This window comes from Rhipicephalus microplus, chromosome 10, assembly GCF_043290135.1.
Source record: "Rhipicephalus microplus isolate Deutch F79 chromosome 10, USDA_Rmic, whole genome shotgun sequence".
Lineage (NCBI taxonomy): Eukaryota > Metazoa > Arthropoda > Arachnida > Ixodida > Ixodidae > Rhipicephalus > Rhipicephalus microplus.
Genome location: NC_134709.1, coordinates 100,271,905 through 100,285,341, shown reverse-complemented (window position 1 = coordinate 100,285,341; position 13,437 = coordinate 100,271,905). Strand labels below are relative to the sequence as shown.

General features: G+C 45.5%; 1 protein-coding gene across 2 annotated transcripts in view; it reads right to left on the bottom strand.

Moving 5' to 3' along the window:
• Positions 1–13,437, bottom strand: part of LOC142774829 (TBC1 domain family member 7-like) — a 54,223-nt gene that overhangs the window by 9,414 nt on the left and 31,372 nt on the right. The gene's annotated exons all lie outside the window — the stretch shown is intronic.

Below are 13,437 nucleotides of genomic sequence, written 5' to 3'. Positions count from 1 at the left end.
GGAGAGAAGCTTGTAAATATGTCCTTCATGTCGCTCAAGTTTCATGTCATGCCTCAGCAGTTTCAATGGATGATGTATGCCATTACGTGAAATGATGTGTATAAAATTTAGTATTTCGAGTTAGTTGTGCATAAGCTACAAAGCGACGCCATTCGTGTGCTTCGTCACTTCTTTTTTTGTGGAACCGAAAATGTGTTTCGGCTCCCTTTCCCTTCTTTGCAGGGAGGGATGATGGGCTGCCTAATCGCCCTGCTAGTTGGAGCAGGGTCTGTCAGGCTTTCAGTGTCCGATGGACTCACGTCCATGGACTCAGCACCACCAGGGTGCTCAACAGTGCTGGTGCCCGGCGAGGATGCTGGCCTCCTCAAGGGAGGCTGGCATCTCGGCACCTTTGTTGAGACCTCTTTTGCCTCAAAATTAGGTTAGCTGGCACCTACACTGGTCGAGGCTTTGGGGCCTCCCTGAGAAAAGGCACTTGGTGCCTTTTTCGCTCTTGTCTGGGGGACGGACCGTGGTCACTAGGTCCTGGAGTTCAACCTGTGTGCCTACAGAGACCGTCGGCGGTGCCTTCCCCCTTCGCACCGCTTCAGCGTAGGTGCTCTTTTGGGCAAAAACCACTCGCTTGCGTGCTTCTAGATACGGTATGTTTTCTTTGGTTTTCAGTGTAAGTATGTCCTTTTCTTCTTGCCATTCTGGGAAGGAGCCAGAGTATGCTGCATGTGGCCCCTTGCAGTTCACACAGTTTAAAGCGTTCGTGCATTCGCCATCTTCATGTTCATTCTGGCCGCATTTCATGCAGGTTGGATTACCACGGCATGAATGAGACCCGTGCCCGAACCTCTGGCACTGGAAGCACGTGTGAGGATTAGGTATGTAGGGCCTCACACGTTAGTAAAGGTACGCTACCTTAAGTGCAGCAGGAAGCGTCGTGCTTGCGAAGGTTAGTATTACATTCCTTGTGCGGGTTTCCTTCTTATCCTACAAATGATGATTGCTCCTGCGGCAAGTACACCTTGATCTGCTAAAGCATCCTCAATTTCTGCGTCGGTGCACGTGAGCAGTTCATTGTCAGGTATTACACCTCGTGTGTAATTGAGAGATCGGTGAGTTGTTACACGAACTTCATGTTGTCCGATTTTTCCAAGGTGTTTGATTTTGTCACTTTGTTCTTTGTTTTTCACTTCTATGAGAAGATCCCCTGAATCCATTTGTTTGCACTGTAATTGCTTCCAATGCATTCTTTGATTGCTTTTGCAATCGAGAATGGTGATATGTCCTGAATCTTAGTTTTAGTCAATAACGTTACAACGAAGAATTTCGTGTAATCGCTATCTTTAGTCAGAAAGTTTCTATTTGCTTTGGTGCGACCCCTTTTACGGGACCGATCATTGTGGAAAGGGGGGTACTTTTTTCCATAGAAAAGCATGATCATTTGGCAGCTATGCTGGCCACCCACCATGGAGTTCGACAAGAAGAACGTATACACACGTTAGCCTTACATTGCTACTATAACCCTGTGGTCCTGACCTAGTCAGTCCCCCAGGGTTAACCCTAGCTGTCAGGAAATTTGGAAGTAAACGAAAAAGAGAAGACGACAGGACAGGTAAGAAGTGAGCGATAAAGACCAACATGTAGGTAGAGAAAGATAGGAAAAGGCGACTGCCGATTTCCCCTGGGTGGGTCAGCCCAGGCGTGCCGTCTACGTGAAGCCGCGGCCAAAGGGGTGTGTTGCCTCTGCCGGGGGGCCTTAAAGGTCCAACCACCGTGCGTCGGCTCAACCCCCAGGATCCCCTTTTTCCCCGGACACGGAAAAGTCACGCACGGCTAGGCGTGGGAGAGATAGAAACTCCCCTGTTAGCTCGGGTCCGTGGTGTCGCTACACACCAAACGCCTACTTGCGCAGGTGCCCCTGCCGGGGCAGGATAGGAAAAATAAATTATGTTACATTTTAAAATGTCCCATACTTGGCCTGCGTAGCATGCCTTGAAACTACGAAAATAAAAAGAAAAGCCAATTTCATTACAATCGTGAAGCAATGAATGGGACAGCAACAAATTAGGATGTTATAAAAGTAAGACTGGCAGCCCACTTCTTCATAGGTGCCATGACACAGAAATTTGGAGATATTTTGACTGTAATACCGTGCTGTTGGGGTGTCAAAGCTGCTATCTATGACACATAGTTAGCCACAAGTGCAGCCTGATACACTCAAACCTCATAACAAAGTTGCATCTTATACGAAAATGGCCTTGCTATATCCAAAATTTCGTTATAACATTCTTTTCCTAACACTATTATCTATTGTAAGAACAATTTTAACTTACTTCATTTTAACCATTATTTTGTAATATCAGGGTTTGTTATTTTGAGGTTTGAGAATTATCACAGAGTATTAAAGTTTGTGAATGAGCCGAGCAGGAGAGTGAAGCAGCTAGCAACATATTCATGAGCGAGACCACTGTAAGAAACGTACGTCACGAGTTTAGGCGATCAGTCTCAGTGATACTGGACCACACTGGCTACTTGAATGTAAACATTCGACAGAAGTCTGTCTGGTTGGGTATGAAAGTGGGACATGATTTAGACTCCAACCAAAAGTTTTGAAGAAATCCGAAATTTTGGAACCGACTTGGTTCCTTTATCAGGGGTGACTGCGGAGGCTACGTAGCAGCATCGTCTTCAAAGCATTCGCGGTGTGGCTAATGACCCCCCTCTCTCTTTCTCATTTTGCCGTGGAGACAAAACGAGAGAAAGAGAGGGGGTCATTAGCCACTCCACAGCAAAACGAGAGAGAGGGGGTCATTAGCCATCCCGCGAGTGCTTTGAAGACGACGCTGCTATGTAGCCTCCGCAGTCACCCCTGAGGAAGGAACCAAGTCAGTTCCGAAACGTCGGGTTTCTTCAAAACTTTTGGTCGGAGTCTAAATCTTCTCCCACACTGGCTACTGCGTTGTTCATAGGCATTTCAGTCACTGTGACTTCCAGTGCTTTGTACTGCCGACACACCAGTGAATTCTACATAATGGCAACAGCGTCACAAATGCGCCAGCCTTGCCTTTTGCCTGTGCCTGTAGTACTGTAGCTACGAAGATGCTGTACCAACCACCTAGTGTTTCATTTTAGTTTGTTCGTCGACGTTTTACTAGTTGCCTATGTGGTTGCCGGCAACGCACATGTGACAGACAATGCTGGTAGCAATAGCTGATGACGGAGAGCCTAATAAGAAACCCGCAAAGCTGAACATTACACAGACATTATTTAACAATGCTCTCATTATTTTATTTCGACAAGAACACTGAGATGATTGAAAAAGAAAAAAAATTCTAATGTATTGAAAATGACTGACACACCACAAGATGTTGCCATCACCGGGTTCCCGTAGCCATAAATGGCTACGGGAACCCAGTATCCGCGAACTTTAGAAAGTTTGCGAACAAAAACTAAAGTTCGTTGCAGTTGGGACTGTGCAATGTAGTTAACATACAAGTAGTACTTCGATTCTCGTTGTCACGTGAGAGTGGTGGCACTGACATGTGTGATTAGCACAGTTGTTGTATGTAGCAATGAATGAACGCAGACAATTGTGTGGCACGTGTGATTTGTATACCTTGATAACTGCATGTTGCTTAGTCTTTGCTTGAGTTGAAAAAGCGTTACACCACTGCAATAACACGTTGCACACTTTTATATCTCGTGCATGAAAGCACAGAAATGTATGGCACCAAACCGCCATGAAGTGCAACTTCAGAGCAGCCTGGGAGCGCGATCTAAAGGTCATGTAAATGTTGCGCGACCAACTGCAACTTCTGTTGTCACTCATAAACATGCTGCTTCGCAAATCCTTAGTCATCCCGTTTCCCCTCCCCTCCACTTTCTGTATACACTTGTCAAGATGCCGGCATTTTGCAACAGGTTCTTGATTTTTCTTTTTTTTTTGCTAGTATTATATTTATATAACTTTATGACAATCACTATTTTCTCTTCGTGATTTCTTTTTTTATAACTGTTTCACTTTGTTCCATTTCATTGAATAGAGATGTCATTTTGCTTTAGTCGTGTTCCTACATAGCACGTTTTGTTTTGCTGTTTTGTATTGCTCATGTTGTAACCCGCTTCCCTCAGTAATGTTTCGGCGATGGAAGGTGAAAAAAGAAATAAATAAATGACGACGTGAAAATGGTTCAGCATGTCTTATATTGTGACAGTCCTGTAGGCTTGCAGAAATTGTTGCCTTGGCGAGAGAAAACCAACAAGAACAGAGCACTCACAAGTAAGATTTGACCAGTGAACCCCGATTCACATTCATGGTCCTTCTAGCTCCTTTGCCAATGACCCCAGTAGTTAGAGTACCAAGGAAAGAATTACACACATGCCTCCCGTAGCAGACGAAATAGGAGTGCTGACAAGAATAGGAGCGCTGTTGAAAGGTGTCTGCCATGATGGTGCAGTAGTTAGGGTGCTCAGCTGTTGACCCTAATGTCGCGAGTTCGATTCCCGCCACAATGATATCATTTCGAAGGAGGCAAAGTGCTAGAAGCCCGTGTACTGTGTTATGTCAGCGAATGTCAAAAAACACCAGGTGGCCAAAATTTTCCGAGCCTTTCAGTGCAGTGTGGCTTATAACCATATTGTGGTTTTCGCATGCAAGAACCCAGATATTATAACACGGCGAAAGGTGAGTGTTGGTGGCCCCAGTAGTATGTGAGGTCATACGATTATAGCTGCTCACAAAAATTGCCATGTACTTCAGTTTATAGCAATGTCACTTAGTGTTTGATATCGAAACTGTCACCAGTCATAGCATACGAGCACATGATTGAAAATTTTGCTTGTACTGGGGCAAACGAGATGATTCAGCAGCCACTGATAAAGCGCACAGACCAGACCTTCAGGAATTGTGCATCAATACTTAGTTAGCGCGTGACCAGCTGTAACTGAACAAAGCGCTGTCGTAAAAAAATGGCAGCATATCCACAGAGTGAATGATAGATAGTGGGGCGAAGCATCCGCCCGTCCATTCGTTCTTGCTTCCGTCCATCCATGTGTGCAACTGTGTGGCCGCCCGTGCGTCCATCCATCCATCCATCCATCCATCCGTCTGTGCAGCCATCCATGCGTCCGTCCATGCATCTGTCTGTGTGTCCGCTCGTGCACCTATTCAACACTCCAAGTACCACCATCTCGCATCTTTTCATCATTTATTCCTCATATAGAAGCACCGCCATCCAGCGGACATTCCAAGGACTGGACGAGAGGAGGCACATGCACACTTTCTTACGGCTTGCGCTTCGTGTCTACTTCCCACCTTAAACCACCTCGAGTTCATGGTATATACTAGTTCACAGTATTCATGGCACTGCGGCCCAACGCTCGCTAAGCCTTTCTAAAACCTCGGAGGTTACGCCAAGCAAGTATAATGTGGCAACCCTTTCTTGTCTTCTGTGCGTTGTTGAACAATAAAAAATTCGCAGTGTGCACGTTAACTAAAAGCTGAAATCTCCTGTCTCTCATTCGCCCTTAGCAGTCATTGGCATGTACATTGAGCACTATCTTTTATTGTTCAACAACGCACAGAAGAAATCTCTCACACGCACCATTTGGGAGGTCAAAATGTTATACTTGTTACACACTACTACAACGGCTACGAGGCACGAGCCGGTGCCGCTATAAGGAGCTTGGCCCTAAAAAATGTGGCTACTGCAGCAAGTGAAGTGACCTTCGAGCAAACTATGTGATGAGAATGCTATGTGCACAAAGGTACGAAGCATCTGCTGAGCCCTGTAAAGATACAGAGCATGACTGCAGGCAAACGTGGCCGGTCGATCGAAGGATGCAGCACTTGCCAGAGCCTCACAGCTACCCGCCTCCCCTACTTTGCACCTCTATCACCCTCCTTGTGCCTTTCGTGCAACGAAAAAAAATGTCCGCCGCTTTCTCTATTTGCTTGAGCCGCCATAGCTGCCACACGCTATGGAATATTGCAGCTGCGGCGGCGATTTCTGCTAGATATTCTCATCTTAAAGACCAACCCCGGCGATTTTTTGACCAAGTCAGGATAATGGTGCTTTTATGTTCCGAGACACTCTTGTCATGCGCCCAATAGCTGAAATGCTCAACAAATTCAAACATAACTTATAATTAGCGAGAAACCCTAATACCGAAACCGAAACCCACCCGAGTGTGCTTCTACGTGTGACGTAATCATCGGCCCAAACATGTCTGATTGCACATAATGCCGGCCAGATGGCACTACCTGTCCACGCCATCCGCCGGGAACGGCTGAAATGCTTATGCTGTTATGGTGGATAGAGTGAGACCTCGTTAAACCGTAGTTGGCCGGAGCTCGGAAAAAGTACGTACTAAACGGTAGTACTGCTTAACCGAAATAGCGTCAAGTCGCTTACTTACCCGTCAAAAAAAGAAACCTTCAGGGAGTGCTATGAGAGAACAAAAAACGTGCAGTAATTTATTAACTTCGCGTGACAAAGTCTGTAATCTTTATTTGACGACCCGGCGGCCTAGCAGCAACGACAGTGGCCTCAAACTCACTTATGCTGTGAGCCAGCTTTTCCGCCAGCCCCCTCTTCTCGGCAAATACCTGCATGACACTGACACAATGCGCAGCTTCGGCCACGGTCGGACCTGGATCACCCGTGTTGTCGCTTTCCATGTCGTTTTCATCACTATCATTTGGCGACACTCTGACCAAGTCAGCAGCAGCACCTTCTCCCGAAACAGTCCTCGTGGTAATGCCGTGCCTCGCCTTAAATCTGGCCAGCCAGCCATTGCTGCTCACGAAGTTGTCACGGTTGAGCTGCGAGGCAAAAACCAGGGCCTTCTCCATGAGCAGGGGTCCGCTGATAGGCAGATTTTTTGACCGTGCAGCTTTTAGCCACTTGACCAGCGCCTCCTCTACAACCGAAAATGCCGAACCGCGTAGCCGGCACCTTTTCGCAGCTGCAGCAGCACTGCCGAGCAACTTCTCTCTGGAATTCCAAATTCCATACACCGTGGTTAATGGCAGGTCCTTTTCACGTGTCAGCGCCGATTTTTTCGTGCCACTTTCAATAGCACGAATTATGTCCGATTTCTCCTCTATTTTCAGCACTCGATGCTTTTGTCCCAGCTTCGGCATGACGCAAGTACAAAGCAGCACAAGCACACATACACAACACGTGAAAAACGACGCGAGAGCTGTAGGGCACGGGTCAACCAGAGAACACCTATGCACGGCGCCAAAGGAGCAAAGAAAGCAAAGCAAGCGCACACCGTGTTTGCGTGTTTGTGCAAAGCGCCATCGCATGAGAAGCCTAGCCGGCCGAGTGCTTCTTGTTGCAGAAAAATCCAAGAGATGGCGCTCACCAACACAGCTGCCATCATCATTAAGACAAACAAGCGAGGCGTGTTTCGATCTCTGGGGCTTGCTGTTCTGTGGGGACGCCCAGTGGGGGACGACATGCCGCGGCGAGTGCGCAACGAAAATTGGAAAAACTACTTATTAACCGATACATACGCGATAAGCTGGCACAGCTTGTGCGGATACAAAATGCATTATGTTCAATGGCTGCCGAGTCGGGGATCTGACTTCACTACTTTTAAAACGAAACTACTGTTTACGCGGGTACAGTTTAACGAGGTTTCACTGTACATGGCGAATCGTGTGTGGCTCAAAATGCAACACCACTTGCTACCTATCGCACGCCCACAGACACGGAAAAGGAACCCGCACGCTCAACCAAGGAAGCGCCGGCTAAACCTACAGAATCTATAGAAGACAAATAGATGTGTAGGGCTTATCGTCCCAAAACAACCATATCATTATGAGAGACGCCGTAGTGGAGGGCTCCGGAAATTTCGACCACCTGGGGTTCTTTAACGTGTACCCATATCTGAGCACACTGGCCTACAACATTTCCACCTCCATCAGAAATGCAGCCGCCGCAGCCGGGATTCGATCCTGCGACCTGCGGGTCAGTAGCCGAGTACCTTAGCCACTAGACCAACGTGGTGGGGCTCCTTAGCAGACAAACAGATCAGTTCCGTCATTTCCGCCAAGCAAAACTCAATGCCACATGCACAATGTTGCCATTGATTCTGGCAAGGGAGGTGAGCATTTTGATCCAAGCATTTGAAACGAATCTGCGAAACTCTCAAGCCTGCAATTTGGCATGAATGGTGCAAATATGAAAATAAACGTACCCAGGGAACTTCATTGAGACCCATTAACATCATAAAATCACTGGAATTCACTTTTAAGCCATTGAAGGAGCCGCACACATGTTTCTATTACCATCACTTTCATTGATCAGCAACACCGACAAGCAAAACATTGAAAAATCTTGCTCTGTCGTGTGTGTGTGTGACATCAATCTGTTTAAATATGCTTGTATCGAAACTTCCTTTAGCTAGTCTAACTCACATTGAAGGCAAGGCAAGTAAATGGCATGGGGAAATAAGAACTGATGTTGGAGAATGTTTTTGCGCACACCGGTCATTTTTGAGCCAAAGCACAATGACAGCCTTGTTGCCAAAAGAAGTTTATGTCAATGCTTCTTTTCTTTTGTTCATTCAGGCTTCCAATATATTCGATTAAAATCAGTGTTGCCTTGTCCCAGGCACTGTTCCTGCTTTGTCCCGGCTCCATGATTGTTTGAAGAGAGCAGAAGCACCGTAACTCAACTGGTAAAGCATCAGACATGTTATTCGAAGGTCGCATGTTTGGATCCTGCCGGTGGCAAGTTATCTTTTCGTCCACTTTTGTTTCTTTACATTTACGCTACAATTACTTTTCATAACGTCCCCTATATTTTCTTTGGCATTATTGTCTGTTAGTTCTAATATTGTGCTTGACAAAGAAAACAACTCTTTAAAGGTACACTTTTCTTGATTCATAGCGAGGGTCTCGTTCTGGCAGACTCGGTGCTTCAAGGTGGTACACAAGGGATTATTGGTCAGCTGCCATCTCATAAAAAGATTGTGCACTACGTGATGCCAAACAGGCATGAAAGAGTGTTCCACACTCCCACCTTGGCTGCTGGTGGTGCTGATTAATGCTCACACGTTTAAAATGCACAAGAATACCCTATAAAGAGAACGGGGGGGGGGGGGGGGGGGGATGACCGCCATTGTAGCTCAGTGGTAGAGCATCAGACGCTTTATTTGAAGGTTGCAGGTTTGGATCTTGTGTACGGCAAGTTATCTTTTCACCCCCTCCCTTTTTCTTTATGTGTACATTACAAATACTCGTAATAACATCCCCTATACTTTCCTAGGCATTACTATCTGAGCGTTCCCTTTAATAAGCTGCTGAAGTGTTTCCAGAGGGTTTCGCATGCGCTTGACCCAGAAGTGCAGGCTGATATGCTCGATGAAACAAGAGATGTTTATGACCACGACATGCGGTGAGATGGCTTGTTGGTGTCGCCTCTCACCGGCTCGTGGTTTTCACTGTCTTATGCTTGATGCCTGCTGCCCGACGGAACACTCTTACAAGTTTTTTAGAAGTGCCTCACCAGCAAAGCTCTGTGCAGTACCAAAGAAAACAAGCTTTGAGAGAGATGATCAACAAAAAAATTTAGGAGCCCTTGTTGTAGTGGGAAAATGGGGGGGGGGGGGGGGGAAGTAAAGCTTGTCTTGTGCGTGTCTGACCACACTACACTGTAACCTTGATTTAACGAGCCTGGATATAGAAAAAAACATCAGTTATAGAGAGTAAATGAAGTCTAGCAGTAGACACAGTGTCAAGAATATATGTTTGTTTATAACAAATTTTCAGATTTAATGAACATATTTTCATGTAAGATGCAGCTTAGTTATAATGATGTTTGGGTGCACTTTTCGTTTCTTATATCGCATTGTACAATGCTTCCCACAAACTGTTTCCTTCCTTCATGCTGGGAATCGGTACCTCATCCACGTGCCTAGCAGCACAACTACTGCTACGGGCAATGACGACGGTCCTGCATTCATATGCAACCACCAATGAAATGCGCTAACGTCCTGACGTTAGCGCATTTCGGTCCTGACACGACTGCATGCGTATCAAACAGTATTAATTGAAGTGCACGAAGAGTCTGACCTGTTTTGAACAAAGAGGCGGTGGCCCCTCTGCACATCAGTCATAGTTCTGTGGCCTGTTCTGTTCATGCATGAGAAGGCATTAATATGACACATGACTGATGACTGCCTTATTAATGGGTACCAAGTGAGTGCCCAGTGCTCCCAGATTGTGGAGCAAGTGGCAGCTGTCAAATTCCAGCCTGCCAGAACTTTTAATCTAGGCTGTAATCGCATTGCTTCTTTCCTCTGTGATAGAAATAACACGAAAATAAAGTTAACCTGGTCATTTGCAATGTTAGAAAGCATCTTTTCAGCATCTCTTAGATGCTGAAAAGTGGCCAAATGATCACAGGTTGACTTGTGCCATAGCATTTTAAGGGGTGCACTGTGCATTTGGCCTTTCATAGTGCTTTTCCTTCACTGGACAGAACATTGTCTTTTAAATTCCTTGCAACTGTAGTACAATTAAAGGTTGACTGCTCTAGCTTTTCTCGAGTGGTTGTTTATATTCAAAGACCCCTTGAATAGAATTTCTTCGCTGCCCTGCTGACTTCATTACAAAGAGGGATTACATGCTCTGGCTTCTTGCTTCACAGAGTTGCAGAAACATTGTGCACAGCTCTGAATTATTGGCTTCTAGTTGCCAGTAACTTTCCTGGTGGTCATAATTATAGTGTGCATGCGTAATTAACTATGCATGTATGCAGAGCGAAATGTGCTATGACCCACATGATCTAGTACAGCCGCTTTAAATGCTTGGCACTCTTCACCACATAACATTGTACGATGGTGAAGGCAATTGTGCATACACTGCAGTGCAATGTAATTTCAATTTCCCGGTCAGGATGAACAGAAAATAACATGCCGAACCGCGAATAACCCAAGGCCTGACACAAATTTGGTGGCCTCCCTTCCCGCTAATATCACTCTGTAGGGTGGAGGGTCCCACAGCAGCCTGTTCTGAGAAAAAAAATTGGCCCCGTATCTGCATGTTTTTCTACAAACGTCGAAAGATAATAGTTTTGCATGTGAAGAGAATGAAAAAAACCTTTATTTGATGTTCTGCGCGAGAAAATTGGTGAATTGGATTGTGGAAGCGCTTAGAGAGTCTCGATGCGCGCAGCGAAGGCGAACGAGCGCATAGAGGCACGTTAAACACGAGCGCCATCTGGCAGTTATCTTTAAAAACGAAGGAAGGCCTGCGCACCCACTGAGAAATGCCCGCCTGTCTCAAAGGCGACTAAGGTGTAGAACGCAAAGCGATGGGCAGATGCCACCACTGTGTCATCTTAGCAAAGCGTTGGAAACATTTGCCTTTTTTTGAGCATCACGTTGCAATGTCACCGCAGCGTGATAAATGCTACAGTCCTTCGAATTACTTGAGTGTGCCTTTTCTAGAATAAAGACACACATACAAAATATCGACGTGTTGTTATGGTGCCTCAGATATACGCAATGATTGCTTTTTGATTGACAATTACAGAAGTGTGAACGCTGAAACTTGAGCAATATTGGTGGGCACTACGCATGGGGCTGGCCATCTGAGGTATCGTTTGGTGCTGTTTGAAGCATCTTAGCATGGACAAACAGACAGAAAGACAGACAGACTAAAATTTTGGCATCGAAGGTCCTCTAGAAAGACTATAATCTTTAAAAAGTGATTCATCGCAAATGGGGCTTTTCTCCCAAGAGACAGCAGCTCGGCGAGCTTGACCCAGGGTTGGAAAATTTGTAAATATTAGGTTAAATGGGCATCACATGGACACGGCAAAGAAATTACCAAAAGCAGTGGCACAGCTGGTCACAACTTCGATGCCTTGAACTTTACATCCTCCAGTCAAACTTCCCTCCCTCCCTCAGTTAATTAGTTGCAGCATCGAAAAAAAACGTGTCCGCTCGCGAAAAATTCTGCTCCAGCACCCACATCTTATTTACAAATTTCTCATTGAAAGTTTCTATCTTCACCTTCTCGTATTTTCTTAGCAGTTTTTCAAAATAATGAATGATGAACTGGATGCATTTTCATAGTCAACTAAACTAGCCAGAAATTTGACAGTTGAAGAAGGATCGCCGCCTTCAATTCATCGGTGTCAGGGTGCCAGACGGAGGAACAGGACATTGCTACAGCGTGTTTTGGAAGTTGAGGTACACAAGACGCTACTCAACTTCAGTTTGATTCATCTTTGCCTATCACAAACACTCTGTCGTTTTCACTCATAGAGCGTTCACGACAAACATGTACCTCTCCAAAAGACTTGGAAATAGACTTGGAATTATTTCATGCTCAGCTTTCAAGCAACGGCTGCTCGGCTTCTTTCGTAAATTCGGTGCAGTGCTATCTATCCCGCTCAGCTATTGGTGGATACTCCGTGTCTGCTCATTGTTTATGTGCCACAACACCGTGTGCTCCAGGGATCACTGAGGCCTTAGCACGCAGGCTTCATTCTATTCATGTAAAAGTGGCACTTGTGCCACTGAAAAAAACTAAATAAAACATTCTCATCAGTGTTAAAAACGAGCTTCCAAAAGACAACTTTCTTGGTGTCGCGTACAATATTCCCAGTGCAGACTGCGGTAATGCATACATCGGCGACACTGGTCATTCTCAATAGCACCCGAAGCAATGTTGTGATGATGTGGAAAAAGAGAAAATGTCTTCCGGTGTTTGTTCAAAAGATTCTGTAACGAAGGGACATGGTATTGACTGGGCCAGTGCGGATGTGCAAGCTACTGAGAGAAATATGATCTCATGACTTGATCTCGGGTCATTACTAATCCAAAATGTGATTCTGGCACCCTTCATTCTGTTTGTGCATGCTGCTTGTGCCAGCGATTTCCATGTACTTAACTGCCCCCTGCTTCCGTTGCATCATTGTAACGAGATCCTTGCACGGGAGCTGAAACACCTCTTGTTTTATAGTTATTCTTGCATTTGGCCGGCATCTTCCTTTGCCATTGACTATGGCATCAGGCAGCTGCTTGAGCCAGGGTGTCAGAACAAAGAAGAAGAAGAAAAAAAAACATATTTGTGACAGGAATGAGAATGTAACTGAATTGTTATCAATTACTTTGTTTTGAAGCGAAACTGATATCTGTTTTATCTGTTTTTGGTTCAAAGGAAATGTTAGCAATTCAAAACAACTGAGGTCAGCGTGAGCATTAATTTATATCTCAGGGTACAGTATTAGTGCATATCTCAGGAAGAAATTTCAAAAGTAAAGATCTGTTGAAATTTTGTGGGAAAGAAAAAGGTTGGCAACCGACGCTTTTTATAACATTTAAATTGGACCTTGAAGTGCCAGCGTGGATAGGGAATCGTTGGCGCTGAAGTTTGTTTCATGAAAACAGCGTTCTTGCATACCAGAGACCACGCTCTAT